Below are 13,583 nucleotides of genomic sequence, written 5' to 3'. Positions count from 1 at the left end.
TTACACAGCAAGAAAAATGGCCACAAATGATCTTTGCCATAGAGTTGCAAAGCTCTCTTGTGGTCTGTTGTCAGTACATACACAGATGTATTTATCTTAGTAATTCTGAAGTGTTTTACATTTTAAATAATAGAAATGCATATATTCTTAATCTGCAAATTGGAGCAAATGGAGTAAAACTAGAATTTCTTTCATTTCTGCTTCCTCTGTTTTCTTTCACAGAACAGCAGGTATCTCCTTCTCTCATCCTGTCCCTCTCTCTCGCTCCCTCCCCCCCTCCTCTCTGTATAGTCTTGTACTATCTATTGCTGACAATCAGGAAAATGACTGACAAATACAATGTTACAGATATAAGACCCTTACCTGCTGCTAACTTTCTAGGGAGAGAGGGGGTCCAGTGACTTATTCAAATAAAAACCCCAACCATTTTAGATCAAACTATCTTATATTGTCTGGAAAAAAAGAAAATTAAAGTGATTCACAAATGTGGTTAGATTTTTATTTTTTAATTTACAAAGTAAGCATTGAATGCTACATATTGCAACTGTTTTGGAAGAGAAAGAAACCATGTTCTACATTGAGAATGTATTTTCCCTTATATAGCATTCAACTCTAATGGGATATGATCCTCTTCCTGCCTATGGTCAGCATCTTCCCCAGTACCTCATAGACACAGACTAACAGAAAGAAGGATTGTCATTTGCTAAAGTAATGTAGTCTTATTCTACATGATGGATTAGATTTTGACTTATGATTTTACAGTTAAATTTTGCTAAATTATCTTTTTCTTTTTAATATGAAGTTTATACTTGTTATTGTACCATAATTTTTAAAAATCTGTTGTAAAAAAAGGTTTTTGTTTTTTCACAGAAGAGGGACTTGCATGCAAAAGGTGCTGCTACAGAAGAATGCAAAGCAGAGGTCCTGGTTCTAGACGGGTCACAAGATTCACCTCCCAACCAGCCTTAACTAATAGTGTCCTGTTTATCCTTATAAAATTTAAGAATTTACACACTCATGTCATCTTTTAAAATATACACTCTACTTCTCTTTACTGTAATTAATGTTAATATTGGCATAATTGCTAACAGAACTTCCTACTTCAGCACTCATAAGTCTACTGCATTCATTTAATAATTTATTGAACCAGCTTGCTCTTACTTGTTCTCAAATTTGTTGTTTGCCTATTTTTTTTTTATTAGTTATGTACACAGTGTATAAAGCCATGTTGGGACCATCCTTAGCCTCCTCCCTGTCCTCCCCCCTCTGCAGGGACCCTTGCCTATTTGTTTTATCCTTAATTTCCACTTCAGCTGCTGAAAAAATGATCATATTTATATATAAACATTGTTGTACTTGAATATATCAGTAGGATAAGTCCAAAATAGAATTTTGTTGAATCAAATTTTTGTATACTCTTGTGTTTTGATAGATATTTATAAAATATCCTCTACAAAGTTTACAATCAATATATAATGCCAAAAATCTTGATTTCATATATTTTTCTTAATCTGTTGTTCTGATTGATATTCCTCTAATATGAAGTTGAACTTTTCATTTTCTTAATATTTTTAGAAGATTTTTTTTCTGGTTGTTTGCTTATTCATGGCCTTTGCTTATATTTCAATTGGACTGTTCATAGTTTCTCATATTAAACAAAACAAATTATGTTAAAAACTCACGTTAAAATTTTTTACTATTGAATTTTTTTTTTTTTTTTTACTATTGTGTGTTTGTGCACATAGGGCATACATATATATGCATGTGATGATCAGGGGAAAAAACGGGGTGCAAATCTTCTGCAACCTTGGGGGAGATAAGAGCTCTCTTGTTTTTACCATAAGGATGGCCAGACTAGCTGAAAGCTTTGGGATTCTCCTGACACTGTCTCCCATTGCTCTAGGTCCTGGGATTATAGACACAAGTGCCACTGTGACTTTTTATGTGAGTGTTGGGGATCTGAACTATGGCTGACAAGCTTGTGGAACCAAATGCTTTTAACAATTAAGCCTTCTCCCCAGCCCACAAATTATATTTTTACATGTGGCAAATGGTTTTTCCAAATATCTGGTTTATCTTTGAAATTTTATTATTTATTTTTTATCATCTAACCATTTATTTATTATTTTATATAGCCAAATTCATTGACAGTTTTTATAATGGATTTGGAAGATTTAAAAGCAAGATTATTTTAAATTAAAGAGTTATTCAAGAGCACTCTATGTAAGAAACTTAAAAAATTATGTAGATTACTTGAACTACAGTATTATAAGATAGGAGAATTTTGGAACTATGTGAATTAGCAAAATAAATTTCTCTCTCTTTGTGTGTGTGTGTGTGTACACACACACACATGCACATGCACGCTTCTTTTAAAACATCAAGAGATGTGGCACAAATCTGGAAGGAAGCCATTCCCCAGATACTTTGCCCATATAGTGCTTGAAAGCACTGGGTAAATGAATTGCTGAGGGAAAGTGGCTAACAGCCTTGTGTGCTAACAGGGGACACTGGTGTATGAAAGCAACCAGCCTGACAAGCTGGACATGCCTGTGCAATAGTGACATCCAGCCTAGTTGGGAGGCTAAGAGGTCAGCTCAGTGGAAAGGAACCTTTTAGTCAGAATTTTATGGAGACCAATATCATGAAACCCAACAAGAAGCTCCCACTAGGCTTTAGCCAAAAGAGAGGCTACGCCCATCAGAATCTCTCATGATTAATAATGCTTATCCCATTGAACCTAAGCTGACCTCAGTCTCCTTTGGAGAATCTGTTTTTATTTTCCAGAAGGCAGCTAGAACTCAGGAGATAAACCACCACTCATACATCAGCCAGGGCCTAGGTAAAACGACAGAGAAATTGATGAAATGAGCAAGAAAGCTGCTTCAATAGTGAATCTGTCAACCAGCCCCAGGGTCATGGAGACAGATACTGAGGATTCACAAAACGCACCACAGCAGAAACCCAGAACCTGCTGAGGGCACATTAAAGTAGACTTAAAACACACCCACCATGGCACAGGGAATTTTGCAGAGGAGGGGTTGGCAGACAGAAAGATTTTAAGAGCTACAGAGTGCAAGGGAGTGTCCAGAGGCACTGCCCTTTTCCCTTAAAATGACTGACTCCTGCCTACACATATAACCCACAACCCCTGGAGGAATACCAGCGGTGGTGGTTGGATTCCAGTGTCCCCCATAAACTTAGGTGTTCTGAATGCTAGGTTACCAGCTGATGGAGATTTGGGAATTAAGGCCTCCTGGAGGGAGTGTGTATTGTTGGGGGTGGGCTTATGGGTGTTATAACCAGCTTCCCTTTGCCAGTGTTTGGCACATTCTCCTTTTGCTATTGTCCGCCTTATGTTGGCCAGAGGATGATGTCCACCCTCTGTTCATGCCATCGTTTTCCCCTGCCATCGAGGAGCTTTGAGCCTATAAGCCACAAGCCACTCTTTTGCCCACCAGCTGCTCTTGGTTGAGTGTTTCTACCAGCAATGTGAATCTGACTGCAACACCAGCAATCCCACTGAGGATGGCCTTTAGTGGAATGGGGGCAGGGAGGAGGGAAATGATGGTACTAATATATGATGTGTCCATCTACTTCATAAAAAAAAATAAAGTATCAAAATGATGTTAAGTCTATAGGTTCTTTTGTAATACTCTGCTTTAGGAAACATACAACTGAAACTATCTGGCTTCAATAACTTAAGAGTGGCTGTCTAAGACCAGAAATGCAGCATAATTTATTAAGAAAGTAATAGGGGCTAGAGAGATGGCTTAGTAGTCAAGGCACTTGCCTGCAAAGCCTAAAGACTAAGATTCGATCCCCCAGTGCCTACAAGGTGGCACATACATCTGGAGTTTGTCTACAGTGGCTAGAGGCTCTGTCTGATGCTCTCATTCTCTCTCTCTAATAAATAAATAAAATAACATATATTTTTTAAAAAGAACATAATAGAAACTGCAGGACAAATAGAAGGCAAGAAAGGTGTTATAGTCCGGTTCACATTGCTTGTAGAAATCACCCAACTAAGAGCAGCCTGTGGGCAAAAGAGGTTTATTTTGGCTTACAGTCTGGAGGGGAAGCTCCATGATGGCAGGGGAAAATGATGGCATGAGCAGAGGGTGGACATTACTCCCTGGCCCACATAAGTTGGACAATACAACAGGAGAGTGTGCCAAATACTGGCATGGGGAAACTGGCTATAACACTCATAAGCCTGCCCCCAACAATACACCACCTCCAGCAGGCATTAATTCCCAAATCTCCATCAGCTGGTAACCTAATATTCAGAGCACCCACGTTTGTGGGGGACACCTGAATCAAACCACCACAAAAGGTAAGAGTAACAGAGTCACTACAGAAAATTTGGTATGCATATACAAAATAGAAAGATGAAAAGAAAAAAATTGAGTCTGAACCTAATAACTTTTAAAAGCTTTTCAGATTTATTATATATTTTTCTAATCTTTTATACTCTACAAATATTTGGGCATTAAAAAATAAATAATTTTACTCACAAATCAGTGATTATGTAACCCAATTACTTTCACTTGAATAGCAAGAACCTAAGTCAGGCTTTAATGGTACTTTCACAAGAATCTGCAAAACCACATGCACACAGAACCACACTTGTAATTTATTTTATTTTATTTTATTGTTTACATTTTTATTCATTTTTATGTATTTATTTGAGAGTGACAGAGACAGAAAGAGGCAGATAGAGAGAGAGAGAATGGGCGCTCCAGGGCCTCCAGCCACTGCAAACGAACTCCAGACGCGTGTGCCCCCTTGTGCATGTGGCTAACGTGGGTCCTGGGGAATTGAGCCTCGAACCTGGGGTCCTTAGGCTTCACAGGCAAGCGCGCAACCGCCAAACCATCTCTCCAGCCCTGTAATTTATATTTTAGATATTACTTTCCTCACTTAAATATTATTAAGATACATATCCATATAAAAGACTTTATGACTCTATGCTCTTTTACCATATGGTTTAAAATTGTGGCTTCTTAGTCCTATTGGCAAGGCTTTTCTTTCAGTAGACCAAAGGCCCAGGACACTTTAAAGAAATTATGTAGGAAACACATCAAATTCTTTTCCATTCTAGATAAAATGATAACAATTAAGTGAATGCAGGAAAAAAGGTAAGTAATAGCATGATACATACAATGTGTTTTATGTGAAGTGACATTACTTGAATGGAAAGGCATGTAATTAAGTCTGGATTCATGTAACATTCTTGTTTGACAGGAATACTGTGCAGATTGAGAATCATGCATATATTTGAATTGAATAACAACAATAATTTGGGTCACAAAGTAAAGAAAATTATGATGATAAAATTACAATTATATGACATGTGCTGGAAGAAATATTGTGAAAATTTTCAGTATGGACACACACACACACCTGATGCAAATTATATTTACCTACAAACAGAAATTGGACCTGTTAAAACCACTAAGGGTGGTAACTGGTAATTTATCACTTGTTTGCATTAAGAAACTGCCTGCTATATGTTAGACACCTTCTAGGTACTATTCTCTTTCCCCGACCCCACTACATGGCATCATGAGCTGATTTTTGCCCCAGATTTCAACATAAATGTTAAATAGTGTACCATTATTGCTGCCTGAATGCTGAAGTCCTAGATCCAAGCAGCCTGTGAAGCTTATCACTAAAAACATCATGGCTGCCCTTCTGGTGGCACGTATCTTCTCACAAACTGGATTCCAGGGAATCCACACTTATCAGTTCTTTGAGCAACACTAATGGGATGGGTTCTTGTCAAAACAAGAGACATATATCTGAGCCCATCTGTAGCATATACTGGTAAAATGCTTCAGGGATTGAAAAGGAGGAATTATTAATTTACAATAAGTCACCACTTGCTTCAGATCTGACTACTCAGTGCCTATAATCAACTATGGTTTTTATAATCCACACTTGGGGTCAATCAGCAAGCACTTAGACTAAAAGCTATAAAAGTACTACCTAATTTGAGTTGGCATGCTCTTTATGGTGTCAGACCCTCCCCAAAGGTAAATTATAATTTTTTGTGAATTATGGAAAAACAAGGACAAGAAATACTAATTTTTAAATTTAATTTTTAGGCCATATTTCCATGTTGCTCAGGCTGATCTTGAACTTTTGGACTCAAGGATCCTCCTCCCTCAATATCCTGTGAGTGTGTGGTATAGACATGTAAGCCTGTATCCAATACCATTCCTTTTTAAAACCTTGATTGAGGTAGAAGTGGTAAACACCCTTCCCACACACACATATTAAGTGTGATGACTTTGCATGTGATGTCATAGGCATTCTGACACTTCAGGTAACTATGGATGGCTAATTTTTTTTTTTTTCTTGGTAGGGTTTCACTCTAACTCAGGCTGACCTGGAATTCATTATGTAGTCTCAAGGTGGCCTGGAACTCATGGCAATCCTCCTACCTCTGCCTCCGAGTGCTGGGATTAAAGGTGTGCACCACCATGCCTGGCCCTGTTTTTAATTTTTAATTTAAGTCCCAACAGAGGATACAGAGAAGGGACAGAAAGGTGATATGGATGATTTGTTGAGTACGGTAAGCATGTGCTTCCCAGGCAATCCTAATATTCCACCTTTACTTGCCTCTAAACACATTAAGAATCACAAACTTTATATTTCAAGTTTTATCTTTTCATACTCTTTACTCTTAAGTTGCCACTATTTCTTTAGATTGAAAATGATATTAATGACTTCCTCTCCAATTAGTAAGATCAACTTTCCGCCTTTCCCTTTCCCTGGTGTATAACAGGACAGAGGAGATGTTGCAGTCAGGTTTGCATTGCTGGAAGAAATCATCTGACCAGAGCAGCTTGTGGGGGAATATGTATATACATGGGCTAGCAGACTGGGGAGAGCTCCATGATGGCAGGGGAAATGATGGCATGAGCAGGGGGTGTACATCACCCCCTGGCCAACATAAGGTGAACATCAGGAACAGGACAGTGTAACAAACACTGGCAAGGGAACACTGGCTATAATATTCATAAGACCATCCCCAACAATACACTGCCTCCAGGAGGTGTTAATTCCCAAATCTCCATCAGCTGGAAACCTAGCATTCAGAACACCTAAGTTTATGGGGAACACCTGAATCAAACCACCATAGGAGATTAGAAAGGCAGCTTTACCACAGCATTCTAATATGTACTGATCTGAAAAAGCATTTAATATGAGTAACCCACCAACAAGCAAGAGACAAGAAAGTAACACTTGCATTAGATATAAACTGCATTACAAAGAAGCTATATTCTTAGGAGGAACAGAAAGAAACAGTAGTTATTGGAAAGTAGCAGGAACCACAGAAACAGTAGTCATAGCAGACATTCTACCTGGTCTGAAAGGCCAGACACAAAGAACGGTTTTAAAAGTCTTCTCTTTCTCAATATGTGTTTAGATTGGCCAACAACTCTGTAGGGCAAAGAGCATTTTTATACTTTGGTGTGTCCTCAAGAGCCAAATATCACACAGATCTATACTGTTTCCTTGGCAAGAATCTGCTAGTGCTAATAGATTTCACAAATATAAATCTTCACTTTCCAAAGCAGTTAAGAGGATCTTTGATTAATATAAAATGAGGAAATATCTAAGGACACAAGCGAGTAAATTAGTAAACATAAATTCTCTTTACATGTACATAACCATATATGAGTTTTCCATTATTGTTATTCTGTAGTCAATCATTAAGAACATTTAAATTCATCGGTCTAAGTAAGATTTTAACATCATTTGGTGAAGATCAAGGAATCTTTTTTTTTTTTCATTTTTAAAATGTTTAATTTAATTTATTTATTTGAGAGAGAGAGAGAGAGAATGAGAATGGGCTTGCCAGGGCCTCCAGCCATTGTAAACAAACTCCAGACACATGTTACCTTGTGTATCTGGCTTACATGGGTCCTGGATAATTGAACTGAGGTCCTTTGGCTTTGTAGGCAAGTGCCTTAAATCATCTCTCCAGCCCAAGGCATCTTATATGCCCATAATACACATAAGAATCACATCAGAGTTGAATCAAACTGAAGGATTATTAATTCTATACTTGGAATACATTCAGTACTGGAATGTGACCCAGGAAAAGACACACTGCTACTATAAGCAGCACTAATTTGTTGCTCACTAGTTTCCCAAGCCTTTAAATGTTGTAAAACAATTGGAAATATTCTTGGATATGGGAAGGCAGCTGTCACAGTAGCTAACAGACTCTAGACATTCATTTCTACTTAAAGGTAGGCAGATGAGGAATCTACTGAGGATCCAAACCAAACAAAAACAAACAAAATAGGGCTAGAGAGATGGTTTAGCAGTTAAGGTGCTTGCCTGCAAAGCCAAAGGACTTCAGTTCGATTCCCCAGGACCCATGTAAGCCAGCTGCACAAGACAGCACATGTATCTGGAGTTCCTTTGCTGTGGCTGGAGGCCCTGGCATTCCCATTCTCTCTCTCTCTCTTTCTCTCTCTCTCCCTCTTTGTCTCGTAAATAAATAAATAAATAAAATTGAAAACAAAATAAAAAAAATAAATTCTTCCAAATAGATATGCAAAAATAATGCACAATAAAGCAGTCATACAGAATTGCACCATATAGAAAAATCTTTGTTAATAAAATATTTTGAATGACAATTTCGCTTTTCATATGCAAGGAAATATTTTTACTCTTGCGTGCATCTGCTATGAAAAAAATCAAAGTAAACAAATATTTAATGTCAATACAACTATACTTAGTAGCAATATTTGATATCTGTTCTTGTTTTCTATTTCCAATTATCAAAACTGACAATAAAAGACTAACTGACTAATGAAACATAAGTGAATCGATGGCTCTTAACATTTCTGTGGCAGAAGCACTATGTTTTAGAACTCTAATAGGCTCTCAGTTGAATTTACCTGAGACAAATTCCAGTAGATAGTACTTATTAAAGTAGTTTTAGATATTGAGCCAGAAAGAAGCAATTTTTAGAAAATAAAATTTATATTGCAAATATAAAAGGACTGAAGGGATAGCTTAACAGTTAAGGCACTTGCTTGCAAAGCCTGGTAGCCTAGGTTTGATTCCCCAGTACCCATGTAAAACCAGATGCACAAAGTGGCACATATGTCTGATGTTCATTTGCAGTGGCAAGAGTCCCTGGTGTGCTAATTCTCATTCTCTCTTTCTTCCCCTCCCTTCCTTATTCCCTTTTTTTCTCTTTCTCTTCTTGGAATAAATAAGCGATAAAGTGATAGCTAAATCTAAGGGGAAAATTGAACAAAATTACTCTGGTTTAACTAAAAGTCAGTATAGCTTTTTACTAAGCTTTTATTTGAGATGAAACACAAATCATGTAATCCAATGACATAGGTAATTTTTGAAAGTAAGCTCTCAGAACTATTTTGAAGAAAAACAATAGTGTGTTGCGATGCTGACATGTTGAAAAGTCAACTTGCCCATTTTACTGAACAACATGGAAAACTGTTCCTATATACAGCTACGATACTTTCCTGTGTATTCCTTCAGATTCGTATTTGTTTACTCTCATTGTGCACCTTGAAGACGGCTTTTTAATGTTTACAACAGTTGGACTTGTAAGCAATTTTCTTAATTTACTAGCCTCCTTGACTCTAATATGCTCCAGTCATGAATGAGCAGGAAAAGGACCAGGTACAGTACTGATGAGCATGAGTGTAAAGGACAAGAGCTTAAACCAGGAAGCCAAAACACGTAACAGATTTGAAAGCAAAATAATAGCTCCTCTCAGGTATCTGCTTGAAAAGTCCTCTTGACAGCACTGAGGATACCAGCTGTGTGCATTTAAACTGTGTTTCAAATTCCTTCTTAGCTAAGTACTTCATCTGGGTTTTAGTTAAGTAGGGAGTGAAGCTTTTCTTTATTTTCCCTCTAGCATAAATCAAAATTAGTCATTACTATTAATTACTACTGATAGCAACAGGTAGCAGCAGTAGCCTCACCAGCAAAACCTCCAGCAAATCATTCAGTTCACTTGCAGATGCATTTGGCCTCCAAACAAGAAAGAAGACAAAGAAAGGCAAGAAAGCTGAAAGGTCCCCTGCTTTGTCCTTGTGGATCCAGGGTAAAACAAAGAGGAAAGACTGAAACTCTGAGAACCTATCACAGCAACTGTGATGGAGGAACATGCTCTAAGTCTCAGGGTGAGAAAGAAGTCTTCCTGTGGAAGACAGCCTGCTTTCTCCTCTGTGGGATGAGAAAGTGGCATCTGATTCACCTTAAGGCCAAAGGAGCAGATTTATGTCCAGGCATCAGGATGGGAAGAGAAGTACTGAACTCAGGAAGAAAAAGAGTACTCAGGTAGGGAAGAGCCTTAAACCCAATGATCATGAAAACTTAACAAATGCTGAGACCTAGCAACTAAGGGCTACTTCTTGAATCTTCAGCCACATTATGGAAACTGATACCCATAAATTGTGGCTATAAATAGGAAATTTAATGTTTGTCCAGAGCATATAACAGAATGACTAGACAGTTTAAGATTCCATTCATGGCCTGGTGGGGTAATCTTAGACTTTTATTTTGTCATCATTATTAACTAAGAAACAGAAGGAACTAAGGGTTTTGAAGACAGAGATTTGAGGTTCAGTTGTTACAAACACTATTTTTTCTATGTAATATGTGTGGTCTGCAGGTATGTGTGTTCATATCTGTAGGGTCCAGAGGTCAATGTCAGGTGTCTTCCTCTATTACTACTCTCCACTTTTGTTTTCTGAGACAGGGTCTTCTTACTGAACCCAGAGCTCACCTGCTCAGCTAGACCTCAGTGCTGGGATGACGATTATGCTGCAAGTGTTTTACACAGTTGAGTGATCTCCCTACACTCTAAAAATCCTCTTAATGCCATGCAGCTAGAGAATCTCCATTCTCTTTTCTCTGCACCTCCCTGTCATGCCCTACTGATGTGAATGGGTGGTATAGAGTAGGGTTCCAGGGACATAATCCCAACCTGAGGAAAGATTTTGAAATAAGGCCTTTCTGGCTAGGGAAAACACTTTGGGGAGACAAGACATGACTTCTGATTTTTATTTCTTTCTATCTAAGGTAGGGACATTGAACGCTGAGCAAACATTCAATTGTGATCCACTCCCAAGCTCTTAGGTCCTTCTTATGCAATGCTATAAGAAGTTAAAGCTTATGCTAAGAGGAATAAGTACACGGGGCTCCAACACCCTCTGGGGACAATTACCAAGAGAATCATTTTGGAGATGAAGCACCTTAAAGAGGAGACACAAGCTGCTGAACAGTTATAGAAAAGAACAGTAGGATGTGAGATTTATTTCCCCTCTCTCACTGTTACTTTTTCTTCCAGGAATTATACAGGAAATAAATGTAGCCAAGTTCTAAATATGACCCCAGGGGGCAGAAAGCACCCTACCTTTTCTGAGAAAAAAAAAAAAAAAAGCTTCCTGGACGCTTGGCGCTTGGTGGTGGGTTTTGTAATATTTAGTGAGAACATCAGCAAACAGTAGTGTCAGTAACCAGGTCTCTGATATTTGCTCAAAGATAAGAGGGACAATGGTAGGTCCGGGAGAAAAGATTAGCCTAAGTTTCTGAAGACCATAGTCTTCACACTGTCACTGAGAACCCAGTGAGCTGGACAGCTAAGAGAACTGGAAAATGGGATGGAGAAGAGAATGCAGGGCCCTGGACTAGGCTTTGTTCAGTCCTGGAAAATGAACCCTAGTCAAAATCCTGCCTCAACTACAGATGCACAGGGGCCAGGCAGTCTGTTACTTTCATGAGTTAAAGGAACCTTGGGGAAACCGGGGGATGATGAAGTTTGGCTACTAAGGAAGAGGGCCAGGCTTTCCAGGGGAAGAGGGAAAGGTGCTGCTGGGTGGACTAGGTTGAGGGCAGTCCTAACTTCAACCCTAAGCAGCCCAACTTCTCCTGGCCTCTTCACAGCAGCGACTCAGATCAGTCAGAAGACCAGAAATATCTATGGGCGCGGAGGGGAAGTTTGCCTGCTGTTTCCCATTTTCGTAACCACGAAAATGGAGTCGGTCAGCACCTTCATGAACTTGTTGGACCGCGTTGCAAAAGCGCCCACACCCTGCGTCCCACCTGACTGGGTAAAGGCAGCCAGAGAAATTGGCTGTCTTGGGGTCTCCCCGACACAAACCATAAGCGACCCTCCCGCCCGGGATCCCCAGCTGGCGGCCCGACTCACCGCACCGGGTTCCAGACTCCAAGCTGTCCCCTCGCAGCTCCGCCCGGTCCCTGTCGAGCTGTCACGCGCAGCAGCAGAGAATCTGCAGCGAGGACGCTCCAGATTTATAGCGAAGGGGGCGGGGGCGTTGCTGCTCCAAGGCTAGGAAGACAAGGCTGGGATTTGCCTTCCCTCCTCCGCCACGCCCTGGGCGACCCTTAGGCCCAGTTTCCTCCCTTTCTGGATTCTGAGGCATTAAGCCCGGTGCTTGTCATTTAGGGTCACCTCCCACATCCACGCTCACCGCAGGGAAAAAAGCCTAGGTAAAGCAGCCGACAAGATAAATGTTCCTCTACATTTTCCTTTTTAAACTTTGGGAAATTTAAGGAGGAATTAGGGAACTTCCTTGTCTTTTCTGTAACTAGTTAAAAAATTTATAATTCTGTTAGGGATCATAGATGGCATAAGTTAATTTCAGAGTTATAAAATGAAAGAATAAATATTCATTTCCTCCTATTTCATATGCTCAGATTACATTAATTAAAATGCCAACACAGGCTGTAATGAAACAAAATCACAAAATATTTGAGGACAACTTAATATCGTTCTTCACAAACTTTTTCAAAGCAGGGAAAAGATTGCCCACGTATGATGAGGCTAATGTTACTATGATACCAAAACTAGGTAAAAACATCACAAGAAAATTACCGGCCAATAACTTTTATGAAGGTGGATATAAATCCTCATGAGATGCTCCTAATTCAAACCAAGTAACATTGAAAAGTTCTTGTAGGGCTGGAGAGATGGCTTAGAGGTTAAGGCACTTGTCTATGAAGCCTAAGGACGCAGATTGGATTCCCCAGTTCCCACATAAGCCAGATGTACAAGGTGGTGCATGGATCTGGAATTCTTTTGCAGAGGCTAGAGGCCCTGATGCACCCATTCTCCCTCTCCCTCCCTCCCTCCCTCCCTTCCTGCCTCTCTCTCTCTCAAATAAATTATATATATATATATATATATATAAATTTTTGATTTATTTAGTTGAGAGTGATAGAGAGAGAAAGAGTCGGATAATGGGCGTGCCAGGGCCTCCAGCCACTGCAAACGGACTCCAGATGCGGGCACCCCCTTGTGCATCTGGCTAACTTGGATCCTTGGGAATCAAATCTCGAACTGGGGTCCTTAGGCTTCACAGGTAAGTGCTTAACAGCTTAACAGCTCCAGCACTAAAAAAAAAAAAGGTATTTTGAAAAGAGTACTTATACTGTTATGGGGCAAAGTTTTATTGGGTAAAAAAAGAAAGAAAAGAAAAAGAAGAAAGTCCGGTATATCAGGTCTGCTCCCCAGAGCTAATCTCAGGGGGCAGCCCTGAACTGTTTGGAGTGTC

The 13,583-nt window shown here is 39.4% G+C and overlaps 1 protein-coding gene across 1 annotated transcript in view; it reads right to left on the bottom strand.

Moving 5' to 3' along the window:
• LOC101596637 (type-1 angiotensin II receptor) overlaps window positions 1-12,262 on the bottom strand; it is a 64,960-nt gene extending 52,698 nt beyond the window's left edge. The window contains exon 1 of the mRNA XM_004663635.3: window positions 12,218-12,262. The gene's annotated coding sequence lies outside the window, so the exon portion shown is untranslated. The remainder of the gene's footprint in view (window positions 1-12,217) is intronic.
• Between the last annotated feature and the right edge of the window lie 1,321 nt (window positions 12,263-13,583).

Source organism: Jaculus jaculus, chromosome 17, assembly GCF_020740685.1.
Source record: "Jaculus jaculus isolate mJacJac1 chromosome 17, mJacJac1.mat.Y.cur, whole genome shotgun sequence".
Lineage (NCBI taxonomy): Eukaryota > Metazoa > Chordata > Mammalia > Rodentia > Dipodidae > Jaculus > Jaculus jaculus.
Note: the sequence above shows the minus strand (reverse complement) of the source record. Positions and strands in the feature narration are given on the sequence as shown.